Below are 12,403 nucleotides of genomic sequence, written 5' to 3'. Positions count from 1 at the left end.
AAGAATGAGCGACTGTGGAGGGTTTGAATAATCTTATTATTCGGGAAGTCAAAACATGCAAAGTGAAACACAAGAATAATACTAATCCTATATGCCCCCAAACTTTTGAGTATAAATAAAACACCTTTTATTTAATCACCATATTGATTACTCCTTATTTGTTGTTTCGGGTAATCAACTTCTTACTTGAATTATAACAGCAATTGTCCCATGCTCTTAGCATGCACACTATGTTTACCTATGGTCCTAACTTTGTGAAATAGTATAATTGAATAACATTTTCAATCACACTCATTTCACAATTCCCAATCCTTACCACAAGTGTAAGAATACCAAATTCTTGCCACTTATAGAATATGTTAGATTCTAACATTTTATGCAACGGTCCTTTAGTAATATCACAGCGCCAAAGTCACAAAGACTTTGCCAATGAAATTACAAAGTGATCTATTGGAGATTGTTACAAGACAATTCCATATTCATGAAGTATCACATCCAAAGTACATTCCTTTAAACATTCTTCTTGCTTAAAAGTTTCTAATATAGACATAGATTCTCGATATCCGACTCCCAATATGGAAACATTTCCATATTTTCCATACAACTCATTATTAATAGAATCATAATTAGTCATAATAATGTCATTATGGTCCATTCGTTACTATACTTCCAACTGCCCACAAGCGACCAATCCTTAGTGGACCTTAGATTGTCCTTGATAGTTGTTTAATTGTTTTAGTTAAATCCGGTTCTATTCCCTTTTTCGCTCTAAATGCCCTAGGCATTTGGATAATTTTAGAACGGTCGAATATTACAGCATATGCAATCGAACCTATACCTGAAGCGTATGGGATGCTATTCATAATGAAAAACGTGATACTTTACCAGTTTCTTGCTATAATATTGTCATAATATTTCTAGTTGCCGTGTTCTCAAAATTCGAACTATGAAGAGGGATGCCGTTATCATAATCGAACTTTGAGAATGCCATTAATAAATATATCCTTGACTAAATTCAATTAAAATTTCTGGATCTAAGCTTTTAGATTGGAAACGAAGTATAACATTCTATCCCTAAATTATAGCAAAAACAACTTTTCAACCCCTGTAACTTTGCAAAGTGAAACTTTTGTTTTTTCTATAATTAATATTGCCAACTTGCAATACTTAAAATAATAATAATCATGCTCCCACTAACATGATGATTATATCCATTCCAGCATAACATTTATACTCCCACTAGCTTTGACATGTATTCAGAAAATAGTTGGACTTCTAAAAGACAATACTTGTTGACTTCCAAAGTTCATCTTTCCAATACGATGTGCTTTGATAAGCCTTTATCTAAACTTCTCAAACTCATACACCTTTCTTCAGACAACTCACATGTGTGTCTAAATTAATTTAGAACTTATATTACTAAGTCCCAAATGTTCATACTAATTGCCAAATCTCACAATTCGAACTATGAAGAGGGATGTCGTAATCATAATCGAATTTGAGAATGCAATTTACATAATCGCTATCTCCTTAAAATCTATCTTAGTCAAAGCGTTTCCTCACAATCATTTTCATGAAGGAGAGAAACCTTATGAAACTTACATTTTATGGTGCATGTGTTCCTATCCATGTGAATTTGTCATAAGCATAATCATAAGATAATGTTTGTGATGAATTCAAACTCTTATGGACAGAACTTGTTCATTCTTAATTTCTTGCCATCAAGGGTCCCACCATTGCTTCCAAGTTATTTAGCAGCTCACATATGCCAGTCAATGTACTTTCATTGAACAAGGTGTTTGCCCTTATGCAGTCAATTGAGAACTCGTAGAGCTCATATGCATAATCACTCAACTGGATTGGCAATAATATTTTTGTCAACATGATAGGTTACAAACCTTAAGTCGCGTGCTAGTGTTTAATAGGTTTACTTCTTGGTTTGTTCTTGAAACTTTTCAAGATCTTTAGACTCCCACTGACCTCTTGACATATTAGATTCTCTTGTCAAGAAAACATTTCTTGACTAACAAATATCCAAGAATTAGCATGTGTCTATATCAAGACAAAACCTACACGCAATTCGGTACTAGTTAGTCTTTGTCTTATTCAAGACATCACAACTTACCAAAATGTACAAGTGTAAGAACATTCCTACTTAAGCTTATGTCAGTCAAGTCACAATCTTGGAGTATGACTCTAAGACATGATTTTAGAACAAAGTACGATACATCTTATTGACTTAACCATTTCAACAATTCTCCATTCCTCTTCTTAGCCAAACCAGTGCACTAAGGTATCCTTTGAGGATGAATTGTAATATGGTTCTTACGATTACCAAGACGATCACAAAACACGATAAAAAAGTACTCTCCCTTCTTCTTAGATTGGAGAAACTTTTTATCTTTCTACCTTCATTGATTCTACTTATTCGTTCTGCCATTCATTGAAATTTTTTCAATGATTCAGAATTACACTTAATCTTATAAGTATAACCACATTTACTAGACCTTTAGTAAATCATGACAAATAATGTTATTATTGTTTATGGTGGACTTGACTAGTGCACAACATTGTGTACTAGTTCGTTTAGTCCTTCACTTGACTCACATACTTTTGTGAACAAGGAATTAGTCTTAATTACTTAAGTACCAAGATTTCCATACATCATACAATACAAGTTGTATGATTCCAAGTTTCTGTCCAATTGAAACTTAGGCGATGGGAATCTTTCCTTACTTAGAAAATTATGACACTACCATAAATAACATAACTAAGAATCACATCCATTTCAACATTGATGATAATAGAAATACACAAACATCAATTTTTCATACATGTCATTGCAAGGATAAATAAATAAAACAAAATCAAAATTTATTTTATTGCGGAAAAATTTGTCCTTACAACGCAACTCAATTGAAAAACTATGCTATTACATTTCTTAGAAATCTATCCTAACTCTAAAGGAGCAGCTCAAAAATCCAATCTTTGAATCCATGCGATCGAAATCCATTTCTTCGCAATCAGACTCAGCTCACTTCTTCCTTTAAGCTTCCTTTCTTTTCTTTGATTCTACAAAACATCAAAATATGCAATCTTATCACATAATGTATCAAGAATCAAAAACAGGAGCTTATAGAGTTAGTTAATGGATTTTACATGAAGTAGAGCCCATACGTCTTGACTCTCCCATCTCTTAGATCTCTCAGGTAGACAGGGTAGCTTCGTCTCCAATGCCCTTTCTCTTGGCAATAAAAGCAAATTGACTCTTTTGGAACAACACACGAAACTACTTCAGACTTTGCCCTTCTCTTATGATCAAACTTTTCGACCATGGCATGCCTTTCGTTGCCATTTCCTATGTCCATAGAGGTTTGGAAGGCAGATCCACCAATCAACTTTGCTTCTCCAGTGCGCCAAATCATTGTTGATTCAACAGCAACAAGCAAATAGGTGAGATCGATGAGGGTCACGTCGTGGTCTATGAACTCACTATATAAGTCAAGAAGCGACTGAAGAACCCAGTCAACAGCCAGCTTCTCACAGACAACGACTCCCAACATTCTTAACCTATCAATGTGTGACTTCATCTCTAAGACGTGTGCACACACTGACTTTCCTTCTTTATGTTTACTTGCCAAAAGGGCTAGAGTGAGCTTGAACTTTTCAAGACTTTGAACTTGTGGGTTAGGGAAAACAATAGGAGGAGGTGGAGGAAGTGAAGCATGATCTCTTGTTCCTCAATCGAATCGTGGAATATCATCTTTATGTGGAAAGCTTGTTCCAAGGGATGTGGGAAGACCACAGTGTCATACTTGGACATCTACAAAACGGGAGAAAATCCAAGTTAGTTGATCGATTGAGTCCTTAGTAAACACCCAAATGAGATACTAAGGCTAGGACCCAACACAATACTCTACAACTTGGGAGAGGGATGCCATAACCCAAATTGTAGAACATTTGAAGGTAAGTGAATGGTGATTCACTAATTTTCCACCATGAAAAATGAAAAAGAGATTAAGTTTTAAATGTATTGAAAACTCCTAGATCCTTTGAGATTCATTGAACATTTAAATGGTATGTTTAAATCTCGATATGCCCCTCGGTTTGTGACTGGGATGCCGAGGATCACAAAACAGGGTGTGAATAACCATGCAAACTTACATGGTGCCCCCAATGTTACAGTCATCTATTCGATGTGCCGATTAACCACACACGCTCCACCGAACTATGACAAACATCGAGTCACCCTTTGTTAACTTTGCTTAGAACCCATTTAGTGTGTCGGTTAACCACACACGCTCCACTAACGTCTTTGCAAGGGTACAAAGTGTAATTTCATGGAATTGCATCAATTCAGTTTTGTCTAAAGTAAATAAGATTGGGAATTTTTGTAAAACATTTAGTTACTTTAACATTCATTATACTTTTAATGAGGAGAGGGTTTGCCCTATCCTAACCTTTTGGCTAACGACCCTCCACCATTCAAGGAAGCGGTGGGTGAGAGTGGATACCCATTAAACGGCCATTTTATAGGCCATAACCTTATACCTCCCTTATAGATCGGCTTCGTGAATGAGGCCTACTAACGGTAAGACTAGCAGTTTAAGTTATACATATATAATATTAGACTTTTAATGTTATATATAGTATAAGGGTTTATTTTACACTTTTAAAATACTATGTGGTCTAATTTAACAAATTTCACTTTTAATTTAATTAAATGTAAACCATATCAATATGGATTTATTAACTCCCTTTAATTATACACTTAATTAAATTAATAAAACCATAAGGGTGCAATTTGAACTTTTTAAAAAATTAGGGTTTTAGAATTTAACATTTTAAAATTAAACTTTTATTTAAAATTTAAATTCCAAAACTTGAGGGCATGTTTTGAAACACGTCAAATCATTAGGGTTTAGAATTTAAATATTTCAAAATAAAACTTTTTTAATCAAAAATTTAAATTCCAAAACATGAGGGCAAACTTTAAAACTTTTCAAAACTATCTAGATCAAAAAAAAATAAGGCAATTAAACAATTAACTGGCGATTATCTAGTTTTGACCTAATCCAATTTCATACAAGATAATTGACCAAATAACTCAAATAATTTAACATTTATCAAATAAGGTAACAATTATCTAATTAGATGACAAAAATCTTTTATTTTTGACAAGGATAATCATAAGGAATCAATAAAATTCGTATTTTATTAATTTGAAACAAGTATGGCAATTATTCTAAGTCAAAATAGGCAGAAATCCCAAAAATCCGTCTGCCTGACAGCCATACTCGTCGAGTCACCATATGGACTCGCTGAGTTCATTCTACTTGACGAGTCCACATTGGGATTCGACGAGTTTGTCAGGCAGATGGCCAAAAACTTGACTTTGCAATCAAGAATGAAACACTAAGCATCAATACAATAGAAACCAATCAAGGCTTTGATACCACTGATGGGTTTTATACAAAAGAACATCCTATGTGCTCATGCAAACCCTAAAGCTTGGATCTAGGTTTCTCTATTGTACATGCAATTCATCCAAGACTCAAGAACCCTAATCTAGCATATTCATTTCAAAATTATCACATAAGAGCAGATCTAGATGTTTACCTCTTCTTCAATGGTTTGAATCTTCTTGTCTTTGGAGCTTAGAGTCACAAGTGTCACTCCTCTAATGGCTTACAAACACCACAAGCAAGAGAAAGACTTATGATAAGGAGGAGGAGCACCAAAAACGTCCTAGGGTTCTTCCAAGTGAGTTCACCATGTTTTTGGGGCCATAGGAGTCTTTATATAGTGAGGCTATTAGGGTTTTCAACTAGGAAACCCTAATTTGACTGCTTAGGCCCTAAGCAGCCCATGGACTCCCTTTAGAACACCCCTTGGACGATTTGTTTATGGGCTTCCCATAGAATTCGTGCAACCTTTGTTCCAAGGTGATCCATAGCCCAATTGCAATTATCTTATAATTACAATTTCAGTCCCCTAAGTTTATTTAATGTCTTTTAGTCACGAAACTAACTATCAATTAATTCTTGACTAATATTAATTAAACAATATGATTTCTCCTTTAATACATTATTCATATAATATATTAACAAATCATAATTAATCCTCTTTCTCCATAAATCATCCTATCAAGTTGCTTTGGTGAAGGCAACCCAAAAGGACCATGCACAACCGGGTCAAGTACATACCAAATATAGTTACGGGCTTAGACACTAATCCAACATACGCATCCAATAATACTTTTCGGTCTTGAAAAGTATTTATCAACTCTATAACAATCATACTTTAGTGAGAAAAGTACATTTGTTACAAAACTTCACTTCATTGAAGAAGTCTGTAATATCAATTCCTTCATAAACTAGGAAATTGTGTTCGTATTCCATACTTGTTAAGTTTAAGCTTTAGACTTCTATATAACTAAGATTATATAACCTTAGAATGTTTGATTTAGCCTTATTCCGTGTTCCTTGTTTGGTTGTGTGTTTAGGGTAGATCATTTAGTGGATCGACTATCAATTCTTGGATTATATATGCTTGCAAACACAATGCGGCGGTTAGGAAAGGGAGATTATTCGTAAATAGCTTGATTATAGGACCTCATAGTGCATATAAAATGTATATAGGAAACTTCAAATACCTATGTATACATAAAAGTGTTGGATTAGGTGTCTAAGACCATAAATATATTAGGTATGTACTGGATTTGACTTGTAGCATGGTCCTTTTGGGTTGCCTTCACTCATACAACTTGATAGGATAGCTAGTAGATAGAGAGACTAGGATTTATTATATGTGTTAGAACAAAGTTCTATCAGGATCGATAGATTCTAAGCAAGCTAATGATTAAGAACGTAATAAAGAACACGAGTATGGCTTTGAATATGTCGTATGATTAATGCTTCAACACCGCAGAAGAGCTCGATTAAGAACTTCAACTGTAGAGGTGTTTTAGGGTTGCAAAATAATGAACGTAATTATCAACTCATATAATGCATACATGCATGCATATATATAGAACAACCCTACTAGCTAATCTAGATAATCACAGATGGACAAGCCCAACCCGGATGCAAAACGTAAGGCCCAAGACGCAACACAAACTGACTCAACAATCCCCCCTTTGAGCCTTTGGAGCCGAAACCTCAATTCTGTTTAGCAACAGAAGACTTCTTCACTATCTTGAACACCCTCGGTATGATGGCCAAAAGATGATAGCGAAATGTAATGTACCACCGAAGCATGTCTGTAAAATTCTTCTTGTCAGCCTCTGATTTCTGCTTGCACCGATGTATTATGTTGATGATGTGCTCCAAGCAGTCAGTAGAAAATAAGTGCTTATCTACCAGCGCAAACAAAAATTTGTGAGCTTCACCTTTAGTAAACATCACAATAAGATGTGTTGAATCCATTTGGCCCATCTTCATCTTGTTCACATCTGGCGACTTTGGTGTAGTCTTGACTGTTGGCTTCTTGTTCTTAACCTTTGCTATCTCCTGATCAATAGTCGCAACTTCATAGATGTAGGAGGCCAACATTCGCTTTAAGTGTTCCAGAATCGGCTCATATTCCGTCGGATTAGTGAGCAGAATGTTGTATTGTAAAATCCAATCATAAGGATTGAGATTAGGAAGGTCTGCAAGAGAGATAGTCGACACTGTGTTTGCTGTACCACGAGTGATCTTGAAATTGACATTGATAAATCTCCCAGCAGGTGAGGGTTTGAGAACCTTGACTGTAATGATCTTCTGTGCACTCCAAGTCAAGTACTGTGGTTGGCCATACTTCAGATAGAAGTCAATCAGCTCTCGGTCAACCTTCGGATGAGGAAAAGGAACCTCAGCAGTTGAATCAAAACAATGGAATGTGAACGCCTTCCTTGTAATTGGCATGTCAAACTGCAAGTCCTTTGAATTATCACAGTCAAACGAAGCAACAGGTTCCAACCAATAGACTGATGGAAACTCTATAGCTTGATTGACAAGTACTTCTTTCGTCCATAAGGGAAACAAGGCCTTTTTACAATTCAAGGCTTCTTCTTCTTCCTTGTTTCTCCTTTCCCTCTCCTCTGCTTCCTTCGCAACTTTCACATTTTCATTCAGCTCTCGTTCTCTCTTCTTTCTTTGGAGAGCCTCAGCAATAGTTTCACCAACATCACTATCACTATCATCAGCAGTCTCCTTTTGCTTTTCATGTGGACCAGAACCTGAAACTACATTATCCTTCAGTTCGGTTGTGACTTTGACTTCTGGATGTATAGTTTATGTTTTTGTTTTCACAGTCACTCTCGGTTGATCACTTTTTGTCTTTACAACCACTTTCGGCTGATCAACACGAGCACCTTCTCCCCCTTGTTTCGGAGGTGCGAACCTCTCTGAAACACCATTCATTTCATGGAGCATTGCAAGGGCAGGAATCAGTTTGGTGGTAAGATGATTTCTGATGGTGAGAGTTAGGATGGGATCATGAGCACCAAGGAGATTGGTCAACATGTCCTTTACATCTCCTGCACAACTTCGAAATACAGCCCGTTCTGTCTTTAATAAAGAAATTTCTTTCTCTGCTTGGGCTAACTGCACCTTCTGGACTTCAATAGTAGAGGCTTGTTTGGCAAGATCTGCCTTCAGAGCACTTTCAGTTGCCAGGTCAGCGTGAAGAGAGGCAAAACGAGAATTCACTGAACTTAAAAAGGAAGTGTTCTCGGTTTGGATAGATGAACGCACAGCTTCAAACTTGGTGCTTTCTTCCTGAAGGGACTTAGAAAATGAATCCACAGAGGCTTGTACTTTCGCTGCACTTGTATCAGCATGACTTTTCAATGAATCAAGAAAAATCTGAGTTGTATGAACAATCTCAGAAACATCATTAGTCGCCTTTTTACAAGAAGAAGTAGACTTATCAATGGCTTTAGTAGATTTTTCAATTGATGACGTGTATTGTTCTATGGCAGTCTCCAGGAAAGCTTTAAGAACCACACCACTATAAGCCTTGCTGTCTTCAAGCAAACGATCCAGCTTTTCATGAATGCTCTGTAAATGTTGACTGCCGACAGGAGCATCATTGTCTTCATCAGAAGGAAGCCGATATGGACTCAAGTATGTAGAGTCATACTCATCATTCTCTCTACCGAGAGTGGCACCCAAATCGGTTGAGTTGGTAGGTGAAAGAGGTTTAGTGATGACTGGTGTTTCGGTTGTAGTAGTTGCCCCCGTATCAGATACATTGACTTCCACTGTTGGGTCAGGAATAGTAGTGGTGGTTGATTGTGAAATTATAGGAGGTGGTAATGGAGATGTAGAAATTGAAATAATAGTAACTGGTGGAGGTGAGGGTAAAGAAGTCGTTGGTTGTGAAGTAGTGGGTGGAGGATCGATAGGAACCGAAACTAGAAATGTTTGTTTCAGTGATGCAGGTGGGGTAGGAATTTTGTCATGAATGGGTTCGGTTGGAGTTGGGGATCTGGGAGGTGTATGGCCTCTCGGTGATTCATGATGACCCTCCTCTTCTTCATCTTCTTTGTCATTGTCTGAGCCAGGAGGAGTGGGACTCTTGGATCTTCTTGCCATTTTCTTAAGCTTCTTGGGCTTGGAAGAATCTCCTTTATCAGACTTTCGTTTTCCTGACTTAGAAGCTTTAGTCTTATCCTCTTTTGTGGACTCCTTCTTTGTGGTAGTGCGTTTCCCTCGGTTGCCAGGCTTGTCTACAGCATCCAGGGCAGCCTGCTGTTCTGGAGTAAGGACCCTCGGTCCCTTAGGAGGAAGTGTTCTGTATTCCGCCATAACTTTACTTTCAGCTGAGACACAGCGATACATGGATTCAGGAATGGAGCCCTTGTGATGGAACTTTGTGGGATCAGAGATGATGATCTTCTTCGTGTGAAACGTAGCAATGGACGTGAGTAGGGCATCCTTCATCACAGGAATGTCCAAAGTGTTAATCGCCCGTCTTGTAATAAGCGTCCAGAAGCGCCCACATGATATCTCTGAATGCCTCGTAGATGTATTGGGACTTTGCACCACTTGAGACCATATAATCGTCCCATAATCAAGGTTAAGGCCATTGTAGAGACCATATAGAAGGATAAGAAAACCCTTGCTAGTGCCATCTGATCCACCACTCCTTTCTGCCAAACTCTTGATGAGAAGAGTTAACAAACCATTCCATTGAGAAGGTAAACAAGACTTCTTGACTTTTGTGACTATGGTGAGCACATCCGTATAACCTATCTCGTAAAGCATGGAGAACAACTGTGTAGTCGTGATAAAGTCTGGTGAGATTACTGAGGAATCAACAGCAAGATTCATCAACGAGCAAAATCTCCCCTTTGAAATAGAAGCCTTCTTGTTATGGATTTGAAAGAAAATGCGTTCTTTGTTCTTGTCATATGAGGCCATGGAGTAGACCTGCGATAAGACTGACATTGGGACGGCTTCAACTTGAGTTAGGGCTACAACCAGTGGAGAATACTTCAAACACTCAACAACCTGAAGCATATACGAATCATACAAAAACAGGTTAAGTTCGATGATCATATTTTGATTGGGCTTGATCGTAAGCAATGTAGACGACGCAGTCTGATCTTGAACTGAGGAAGAAGTCGCCATTATTGATCGAAGAAGGAAGATAAACAGTTGGAACTTGCGTCGTAATCTTGAGAGAATTTGTTGGTGGTAAAAGACAAATAAAGGAAAATCTCTTTAAATACCGTTCCCAGGAGAGAGAATGTAGATGATGATAATGACGTGATCACTAAAACGTCGCCTGGAAAAGCGCGATGTGATAGGCTGGGTAGTCCCAGGTAAACGTCGACACGCGTGGGTATAGAGACCATTCAAATTCACGCGCCCAAATTCTTATCCTCAATCGTCGTTTGAAATTCAGTGTGACTTCAAGAAACATGATTGCCCCTGTTTAAACAAAACTTGAACCAACAGCAACTAGAGTTTTGGAAAATATAATTTTCGTGCAATAGAGTGACAAACGATAAAGAAATAAAGCAAGTGTGTATGAGATGTGTGTGATGTCTCATTATAAGACAGAAAGCAGGTGATCCCGGGCAAGAATCGCTTCCTTCAAAGTCAAGAGAGACTTGAAGTGCTTGTATGGTTTCCCGTAAAATACGATCAACTATTTGTTGAGAAACAATGAAAGACTTCTTTTAATTGTTAGGCGTTGGGAAGCTCATCTTCAACCGAACTTCGAGTCTTAACATAAGACCGAACGTTGGAAGAAGTACTTGTGAGACCGATGTAGTCTGTTGAACAAGTAGGTGAGATATAAGGTGGAGTGACAAATGAAGTAATAGAAATCTCAAAACAAAAAATAAATTGGATCTTTTTGGGAAGAAATGCCTTGGTTTTAGACAATTTCATAAAGACCTCGCAAAAATAAAAAGAGATTTCATCGGGTAACCAGTAAGTTCTTGAATTTAATAATGCACCATCAATTCATTATTGGTGTTGGATTTTGGGTTTCACTCAGCATGTGGTATACATATCTAAGATCACAAACACAGACTTTGTGCAACCATAAACCTCAGTGGTAAGAACCGAGAGTCTCAAGGGTTACATTGGTGAACCGAAAGTAGATGGAGAATATAAGGAAGGTGGCTAAAGAACCGAAAGTACCTTCTGCTATAAAGACATGACTAAGCAGACAAACTCTTAACTCATATGAGAAGACTAAGGTAGCTCTAGACCGAGTTGATGTGAACAGCCTAATTGGGAAGAAACGATAGGTATAGATCGAATCATTAAGGCCTGCTCTAAGTCGTAGAGGCTTTGGTCTACATACAGCAGCATGCTTCTAGGGACCTTTAACTAGTTCTTATGGAAATAATTGTACCTGCCTTAACTCCAAATTCTGTTGTACTTGTACCCTTGTGACCTAATTAAAGTAAGAACAAACAAACACACCACACAAACAAAACAAACAAACAAAACGAAAAATATTTTTGAAGATTTGAGTTTTCTGAAAAATAATAAAAACAGAAAGAGAAAATATTTTTGGATTTTTGAAGTTTTCTGAAAAAGAATAAAAACAGAAAGCAGATAAATTAAATAAGCATAAACCATATTAAAGACGAGAGAAGAAATGTACATAGTATACAACCGAAACCTTATCTCAATTGAGTGAAGGGAAATAGACCGAGCGGTCGGTTCATTTCGGTTCTTAAAATTTCAGAGCCGAAATAGACCGAGCGGTCGGTTCATTTCGGTTTTCAAAATTTCAGAGCCGAAATAGACCGAGCGGTCGGTTCATTTCGGTTCCCGAAAATTAAGGAGCCGAAATAGACCGAGCGTTCGCTCCATTTTGCTTCTCTAATTTTTAGTGAGAGATTTGAGGATTCGGTACCGACTCTGCTTCCATCATACCCAAGCCTTGTAAG

This window comes from Lactuca virosa, chromosome 4 (assembly GCF_052849685.1).
Source record: "Lactuca virosa cultivar CGN04683 chromosome 4, Lactuca_virosa_CGN04683_v6, whole genome shotgun sequence".
Classification (NCBI taxonomy): domain Eukaryota; kingdom Viridiplantae; phylum Streptophyta; class Magnoliopsida; order Asterales; family Asteraceae; genus Lactuca; species Lactuca virosa.
This window is presented reverse-complemented; position numbering follows the sequence as displayed.